This window comes from Lathyrus oleraceus, chromosome 1 (genome assembly GCF_024323335.1).
Source record: "Lathyrus oleraceus cultivar Zhongwan6 chromosome 1, CAAS_Psat_ZW6_1.0, whole genome shotgun sequence".
NCBI lineage: Eukaryota > Viridiplantae > Streptophyta > Magnoliopsida > Fabales > Fabaceae > Lathyrus > Lathyrus oleraceus.
The window spans coordinates 37,736,753-37,746,841 of NC_066579.1; the positions used below are offsets into that span (position 1 = coordinate 37,736,753).

Genomic DNA, 10,089 nt, shown 5'->3' on the forward strand with positions numbered 1-10,089 from the left:
TACAGATGGCTTTTAGGTAGTATTTTAATAAAAATATGGGGCAACACATGGGTTTTGCTCTAGTTCTTACACATCTGTAAAAAAATAACCTATAAAAACTACTCGAAAGTTAAAACAAATCATTTAATAATCTACTAAATATGTAAAGTGGAGTATTTTCTAGGTAATAAATATCAAGTTACTCTCTAACAATTTATTTTTAAATTTTTTACATTAAACTTGAATAATTCAATCTATACATTAATTGTGTCTCCTAAAATATTTTGTGTTGTTCCATTGTGTTTAATAACATGAGGTTGAGAATATCAGTCTAATTTACTAATGAAATAATTATATATTAATTAAAAATACATTATTTTCACTATATTTGATCAAATAATTTAAAGATATTTATTATAATCCAAACCACTTGATCAAATAATTTGATGATATTTTATTATAATTTAAACCCCAATATTAGCTTTTAATTATTACTTTTACAAAAATAATGGATGCCATTTGCATTTCTTATTATTAACTATTGCTAAAATATACGGTCACTAGATAACAATTTATTGGATAATTCCTTTAAACAAATAATAAATGTGATACATTAAAAAACAATTTTAATTATATTTCCACAGTCTCAATAAAAACAAAGTATCGCACCTCTTTCTTTAAAGGAATATAAATATTTTGTCATGTGAAGTTTATGGTTGATTATTTTATTAAGTTAGTGATGTTATATTTTTCATTATTTTTATAACTATAATTAAAAAATCCATAACAACTTTTTAATTAAAGAATTTTAAATACAATAATTTAATATAAGTTTAGTGTTGAGAATTATTAAATTTTTATTCTAATTAATAAGTAGAAATTATAAAATTAAATATTTGAAATGAAATTATATCATTGATACTTCAACAAAAATTTATGTAAATTTCAGATGGAGTGTTTGTAGATAGATGTATTCAAAGAAACAAAGAAATTGTTTATTTTATATTAAAACTTTACAAATTGCAACAACATTCACCCCCTAAACACGAGCCACCTTTTGGTTTTCCCAATGATACTTTACAAAAATGGTCACACTGTTCTGGTGCAGTTGGACAAAAATTCGATATGAAGCATAATTTTCCGTTTGCTCCTGAAACTATCATTCCAATTCCATTAGAAATAATATATAAAATTGTGTTCATAAGATTGTTTTTTCTTAAACAAAAGCATATTCGATTTAATATACTCGATAGTATCCTACCATCCAAATACTTTAATTAAAAACATAACAATGAATATGAAGAAATAAAAATTGTGTTTTATAAATAGATTATTACCGGCAACCATGCGTGAAGCAAAGCAAATGATCAAGATGGTTAAAATGAGAGTCTTGTAGGATGCCATTTTGTTTTTAAATGTTGAAGTAAGCATGTTGGAAAGGCCTATTTATAAGGACTTTGGGAATTAAGTTAGAACATTAGGTTCAAGAAGTGAGCCAAAGGAGATAATTTAATTATGAAATAAGATATCATCCAGATTTTAAAAATTCTATCTTTTAATTTAAATCTTTTTATTTAGTTTTATGCTTTTTTTAAGTCGACCCAATGAATAATACATAAAATTTCCAAATATTATTTTAATTATATAATTTCTCAAATATTAAATTATTTTAGGGCTAGATTTAAATTTTTAGTAATACCAAATAATGACGGGACACATTATAGTCCAGAATTAAACACCATATAAATATACAAGTCTTATACGACATAACCTATTAAATGCCTGTGTAAAAAAAAGCCATTCAAATGTCAATTTTAATATGTTTTAATAACATCTCTTTTAGTAGTAAAACATTTTTTAGTAATTTATTAAATTGTCATGAATATTAAACAGTTTCGAAACTCAAAATAAAAAAAATTGATAATTTTATTTCTCAATATCTTTTTAGAGTGAAATTTTATTTTCCAAATTGCTTTATGTAGATCCCATAATTAATCTACAAATGCAGAGAATTTAGTCTATATAATATCTTTATCACATCTTTTGGCTACATTGTCTTCCCCAACCAATGGTACAAAATAAAATATAATTTTTTTGAATAGTTATAATATATTATTTATATTTTCTATATTATATGGTTACAACGTGTTTCATATCCAACCGTAAAAATTAGAAACAAAACTTTTTCAGTTGTCCAAAAATCTAACAAAACCCTGTTGGAAGATTTAACTATTTTATTATTTTTTAACCACTAATTTTAACTTATTTTATAAAATTTTAATGATTCAATCTATAAAGGAATTGTATTTGATAATAATTTTTTTATATATCATTATTGAAAATTTTAAATAGATGGAAACATATTTCAAATAGAAAATAGTCATTCTTTTTAAATATTAATGTGTAAGATATTATCAGAACAAAAGTGATCTTCTAACTAACATATAAAATAAATATAAATATATATATTAATTCTGAATAAATTTTACCTTATTTGGTTGATAATTTTTCTATATTTTCTTTAACTTAAACAACAATATTGACTTTTAAGTATTATTTTGATAAAAAATATTGGGCAACACTTAAGTTTTTCTCAATTATATGAATATTGATAAAATGAGAGAAAAAATATACTCCAAATTTAAAAAACAATCATTTGATATCCTTATTAATAAATATTAAAATATATATATTAAAATTTATTTTTCAACTATTTATCCATAATGTAATATCTTGGCCTGAAAAATTGGTTTAAAATCCAATCACTTTTGTTTTTAATAAAAAAACTTTTCTTAATCTCATAAAGGCCATGATTGTTAAAAGTAATTTATTGTCTACTAGTAAATATTAATTTATTTATGAAAATAATTTTTTAAATTATTTTTACAAAACCTAACGATTTCTTCTATCAATGAATTGTATTTCCTCAATTAGTTCTTGTTGTGCCATTTTGGAAATTTTAACTACATGGCAATATAATTCAAATGAGAAATCTTCACTTTTATTTCAACGTTATTGTGTTTAATATTAAGAGGATAAGAACATCAGACTAACTTATAGAATAAATTAATAAATATTATTTTGAAATAAATTATGTACATTATATTTTATCAAATAATTTGTTGCTCAAATAAAATAGTTTCATACATATGAATATACAAATTTTATGTGACATATCCTATTAAATGCCAACTTTTATAGGTTCATCAATGTTTTAAAAATCGAACCGGTGAAATTTCTGGTTTAAGGTTCAATGAATTCAATTGGTTAAACATACGGTTGAACTGTTTATTAAATAAACTAATATCCATAGATATGTCACACATAATCATATGTTCACAACTTAATAAAAGAAATATTTCAAAAATCAATTACAAACTTAATACGACAATATCAATAGCATATATAATAAAACAACATAGTTGCACAATTCATTTCATCTTCATTTAAGAATAATTTGAACAAATTAAAAAATTAAAATAAAATAAGTTAAGCTAATTCAAACCAAAATTAAAATAATAGAATGTAATAACTAAAATAAAGTTCAAATAACTAAGAATACCTAAATTAAATAAGATTAAATACCAAAAATAAAGAATACAATATACTTAATTAAATATAAAAAATCGAGTTGAACTACGACAAACAAGTTAAAGTTGACAACAACAAACAATATTAACTTACACGACAATTAACATTGTGCAGGACATCTTGACTACGTTTGAAAGAGACGGCGTGATGATGATGGAGTGTAGTTGAAAGAAAAAATATAACGAAGTGACCAAACTTAGAAGTTTGTATGGATGTAAAAAAATGTAATTCTTTTTGTGATTGGGGAATGCATGTTAAGTTTTAATATTGACTTAATTTTTAAAGTTTTTTTTTACAAAATGGTCAATTTGATGTATTTTTCTGAATCGGATGGTATAACAAATGCAACTTCGGTTATTTGGTTCGAATGATTTTGGATGGTTCAATCTAGTTTTTCTAATTTTATTCTGGTTTTGACCCACTAGCGGTTTTGAAAGTTGACCAATCAGATTCATCGCTGGTTCCCGGACCAACCGATTGAACCGACCGGTTCGATCTGGTTTTTAAAACATTGGGTTCAAATAAATTATTTTGATACATATAAACATACAAATTGTATACAACATATCCTATTAAACTCCAACTTTTATAGATTCAATTAAGATCTCTTTCACTAGTGACGATTAATAATGTCAAATATTTTCACAACTCTTGATTTTAAAATATTATAACTCTCTTTCTAGATTTATTTTTAAAACAAATTTTAATTTTAAAATTACTTTCTGTAGAACCCATAATAATTCTTCAAGTGCAGATCATATAATCTCGATAATATTTTTATTTCATAAAATATCTTTCATAATCAATGTTACACAATAAAATAAAAATATTTACAGATGGCTTTTAGGTAGTATTTTAATAAAAATATGGGGCAACACATGGGTTTTGCTCTAGTTCTTACACATCTGTAAAAAAATAACCTATAAAAACTACTCGAAAGTTAAAACAAATCATTTAATAATCTACTAAATATGTAAAGTGGAGTATTTTCTAGGTAATAAATATCAAGTTACTCTCTAACAATTTATTTTTAAATTTTTTACATTAAACTTGAATAATTCAATCTATACATTAATTGTGTCTCCTAAAATATTTTGTGTTGTTCCATTGTGTTTAATAACATGAGGTTGAGAATATCAGTCTAATTTACTAATGAAATAATTATATATTAATTAAAAATACATTATTTTCACTATATTTGATCAAATAATTTAAAGATATTTATTATAATCCAAACCACTTGATCAAATAATTTGATGATATTTTATTATAATTTAAACCCCAATATTAGCTTTTAATTATTACTTTTACAAAAATAATGGATGCCATTTGCATTTCTTATTATTAACTATTGCTAAAATATACGGTCACTAGATAACAATTTATTGGATAATTCCTTTAAACAAATAATAAATGTGATACATTAAAAAACAATTTTAATTATATTTCCACAGTCTCAATAAAAACAAAGTATCGCACCTCTTTCTTTAAAGGAATATAAATATTTTGTCATGTGAAGTTTATGGTTGATTATTTTATTAAGTTAGTGATGTTATTTTTAATTAAAGAATTTTTAAATACAATAATTTAATATAAGTTTAGTGTTGAGAATTATTAAATTTTTATTCTAATTAATAAGTAGAAATTATAAAATTAAATATTTGAAATGAAATTATATCATTGATACTTCAACAAAAATTTATGTAAATTTCAGATGGAGTGTTTGTAGATAGATGTATTCAAAGAAACAAAGAAATTGTTTATTTTATATTAAAACTTTACAAATTGCAACAACATTCACCCCCTAAACACGAGCCACCTTTTGGTTTTCCCAATGATACTTTACAAAAATGGTCACACTGTTCTGGTGCAGTTGGACAAAAATTCGATATGAAGCATAATTTTCCGTTTGCTCCTGAAACTATCATTCCAATTCCATTAGAAATAATATATAAAATTGTGTTCATAAGATTGTTTTTTCTTAAACAAAAGCATATTCGATTTAATATACTCGATAGTATCCTACCATCCAAATACTTTAATTAAAAACATAACAATGAATATGAAGAAATAAAAATTGTGTTTTATAAATAGATTATTACCGGCAACCATGCGTGAAGCAAAGCAAATGATCAAGATGGTTAAAATGAGAGTCTTGTAGGATGCCATTTTGTTTTTAAATGTTGAAGTAAGCATGTTGGAAAGGCCTATTTATAAGGACTTTGGGAATTAAGTTAGAACATTAGGTTCAAGAAGTGAGCCAAAGGAGATAATTAATTATGAAATAAGATATCATCCAGATTTAAAAATTCTATCTTTAATTTAAATCTTTTTATTTAGTTTTATGCTTTTTTAAGTCGACCCAATGAATAATACATAAAATTTCCAAATATTATTTTAATTATATAATTTCTCAAATATTAAATTATTTTAGGGCTAGATTTAAATTTTTAGTAATACCAAATAATGACGGGACACATTATAGTCCAGAATTAAACACCATATAAATATACAAGTCTTATACGACATAACCTATTAAATGCCTGTGTAAAAAAAAGCCATTCAAATGTCAATTTAATATGTTTTAATAACATCTCTTTTAGTAGTAAAACATTTTTAGTAATTTATTAAATTGTCATGAATATTAAACAGTTTCGAAACTCAAAATAAAAAAAAATTGATAATTTTATTTCTCATATCTTTTAGAGTGAAATTTTATTTTCCAAATTGCTTTATGTAGATCCCATAATTAATCTACAAATGCAGAGAATTTAGTCTATAATATCTTTATCACATCTTTTGGCTACATTGTCTTCCCAACCAATGGTACAAAATAAAATATAATTTTTTTGAATAGTTATAATATATTATCATATTTCTATATTATATGGTTACAACGTGTTTCATATCCAACGTAAAAATTAGAAACAAAACTTTTTCAGTTGAACAAAAATCTAACAAAACCCTGTTGGAAGATTTAACTATTTTATTATTTTTTAACCACTAATTTTAACTTATTTTATAAAATTTTAATGATTCAATCTATAAAGGAATGGTATTTGATAATAATTTTCAAACATAACATTATTGAAAATTTTAAATAGATGGAAACATATTTCAAATAGAAAATAGTCATTCTTTTTAAATATTAATGTGTAAGATATTATCAGAACAAAAGTGATCTTCTAACTAACATATAAAATAAAATAAAATATATATTAATTCTGAATAAATTTTACCTTATTTGGTTGATAATTTTTCTATATTTTCTTAACTTAAACAAATATTGACTTTAAGTATATTTTGATAAAAAATATTGGGCAACACTTAAGTTTTTCTCAATTATATGAATATTGATAAAATGAGAGAAGCTATACTCCAAATTTAAAAAAAACAATCATTTGATATCTTATTAATAAATATTAAAAATATATATATTAAAATTTATTTTGCAACTATTTATCCATAATGTAATATCTTGGCCTGAAAAATTGGTTAAAATCCAATCACTTTTGTTTTTAATAAAAAAACTTTTCTTAATCTTATAAAGGCCATGATTGTTAAAAGTAATTTATTGTCTACTAGTAAATATTAATATTTATGAAAAATAATTTACAAATTATTTTTACAAAACCTAACGATTTCTTCTATCAATGAATTGTATTTCCTCATTAGTTCTTGTTGTGCCATTTTGGAAATAACTACATGGCAATATAATTCAAATGAGAAATCTTCACTTTTATTTCAACGTTATTGTGTTTAATATTAAATGGATAAGAATGTCAGACTAACTTCTAGAATAAATAATAAATATTATTTTGAAATAAATTATGTACATTATCATGGGATCAAATAATTTGTTATCAAATAAAATAGTTTCATACATATGAATATACAAATTTTATGTGACATATCCTATTAAATGCCAACTTTTATAGGTTCATCAATGTTTTAAAAATCGAATGGTGAAATTTCTGGTTTAAGGTTCAATGAATTCAATTGGTTAAACATACGGTTGAACTGTTTATTAAATAAACCGGCTATCCATAGATATGTCACACATAAGCTATGTTCAGGTTAATAAAAGAAATATTTCAAAAATCAATTACAAACTTAATACGACAATATCAATAGCATATATAATAAATCAACATAGTTGCACAATTTTTCATCTTCATTAAAGAAATTTGAACAAATTAAAAAATAAAATAAAATAAGTTAAGCTAATTCAAACCAAAATTAAAATAATAGAATGTAATAACTAAATAAAGTTCAAATAACTAAGAATACCTAAATTAAATAGATTAAATACCAAAAATAAAGAATACATATACTTAATTAAATATAAAATCGATTGAACTACGACAAACAAGTTAAAGTTGACAACAACAAACAATATTAACTACACGACAATAACATTGTGCAGGACATCTTGACTACGTTTGAAAGAGACTACGCTGATGATGATGGAGTGTAGTGAAAGAAAAAATATAACGAAGTGAAAACTTAGAAGTTTGTATGGATGTAAAAAAATGTAATTCTTTTTTGTGATTGGGGAATGCATGTTAAGTTTTAATATTGACTTAATTTTTAAAGTTTTTAGTACAAAAAGGTCAACAGATGTATTTTTGAATCGGGGAAGAGAATAACAAAGGCAACTTCGGTCTTTGGTTCGAATGATTTTGGATGGTTACGAGCTCAAAACTTCCCCAACAATGGCAACCTCACGCACCCCAGACTTCACATTTCACTCAATCTCACTCTTGCTCTCAACGAAACCCCTTTCAAACACTCTCAGCTCTCACAAAAACAAATCAAACAACAAGCATGAAGAGAAAGAAAAAGAGTAGGAAAGAAAGGTTCTTACAGGGCGTCGCTGCGGTGGTGGTGATGGATGCGAAGAAAACTGGCCTCCAGGTACGATTTTGGGGTTTTAGGTTTTTCTCTCTTTCAGATTTTCGCCTCCACCTCTTTCTGTTGCTTGCCTCTTTTTGGATTAGGGTTTTTTAGTCTCTATTTTCGCCTCCAAGTCCTCTTTTTTCATTGATTCATTCTTTCTCCTTTTATCTTCACAGCTTTAGGGTTTAGGGTTGTTGTCTGGAATTCCAAAGAATATCTTCTGCAAACTACTTTTGATGCGCTCAGTTGGGATTGGCCTTTTTGATGCTTGATTCGGAAAAGGTAACCAATCTACGTACTTTCGTCTTCGTCTTTGTCCTGATGCCAATTTTGGGAATTTTCTGATGTTTTGAATTTTACTGTTGGCTAATTAACCTTTTTTACTACAGGGTGATGTGAATGATATGCAACCTTGCTAATCTCGACTAGGCATGGCAACGGGGCGGGTCGGGGACGGTTTTTACCTCCCCCAAACCCAAACCCAAACCCCCAAACAATTCCCATTCCCCGCCCCAAACCCAAACGGGGATGGAGAATCAAAACCCAGACCCGTCCCAAACAGGTTCGGGTTGGGTTCGGGTATCCCCGCCCCGCCACCATTCATGTAGTGAAATCAATTTTTTAAATAGAAATATTTTTTTTCCAAAATAAAATTACATTACAAATAATAAAATAAAACAATCTAAAAAAATTCCATACATATATTTCAAATATTTTAAATAATAAATTAAAATTAAAATATCAAAACATTGACCACATATTTAATACTCTAAATATTCAAAAATAAATAATAATGTACATAATGAAATAAACGGGGCGGGTTCGGGGACGGGTTCGGGGTGGGTACTAGTGTCCCCATTACCCGACCCATCCCCATATTTTAAAATCGGGGAAAACCCAAACCCGAACCCAAACCCAGTCAAAGCGGGTTTTCCCCGTCAACTTCGGGGCAGGTTCGGGTTGGTACCCACGGGTATGGGTTATGTTGCCATGTCTAATCTCGACCAGCTTCTTCTGCCATGACCATTTACATGGTGAGTTTTTGACTGTCAGTTGATGTACCATGCCAAGTTTGTCATTTTAGGTGTTGTGTGGTGTTGGTTTCATATTGTAGTGACAACTTGTGTTTTGATGTAGCAGCAGGCATTTTGGACTTGCTTGAGCTTGTATTGCAGTGAATATTGATGACCACTGTGGTTATGCATTACAGCAGGTTTGGATTGGTTGCAAAGTTGTAGGCTCAAATGACTGTGGTGCTTCTTTTATTGGCCTGGCATGCTATGTTGGACCCTTGTTTAGCTCAACAGGTGGTAAGTATATAAGCCTGTTTTTTTTTCTTGTGTTAGGCTCATTGCAACATGATATCTAGTCCTACAAACCCAATGTGCTGGTGGCTTTCAATTGACTTGTTGCAGGCCTTGAGGTATGTCTAACTGTTGTGACTTGGTGCAGATTGGTGCAGAATACTTGCAAAGGTTGTTTTGCACTCAGGTATGCAATTGGGTTTGCAGCCTTGTTAACCATTCAAATTGATGTGGCCATGTTTAGGTTTATGTCAGTCACCTGTTATGTTGCTGTTTGCAGGTTTTGGCCATGGTGTTAACTGGTTTGTGTGTTAGG

General features: G+C 26.3%; 1 long non-coding RNA gene across 1 annotated transcript; it reads left to right on the plus strand.

The window, feature by feature from the left end:
• The first annotated feature begins 8,266 nt into the window (after window positions 1–8,266).
• On the plus strand, window positions 8,267–8,898 carry LOC127115409 (uncharacterized). The gene is made up of 3 exons (XR_007800717.1): window positions 8,267–8,487; window positions 8,646–8,751; window positions 8,859–8,898. It is a non-coding gene; the product is annotated as an uncharacterized LOC127115409 (long non-coding RNA).
• Window positions 8,899–10,089: the final 1,191 nt, after the last annotated feature.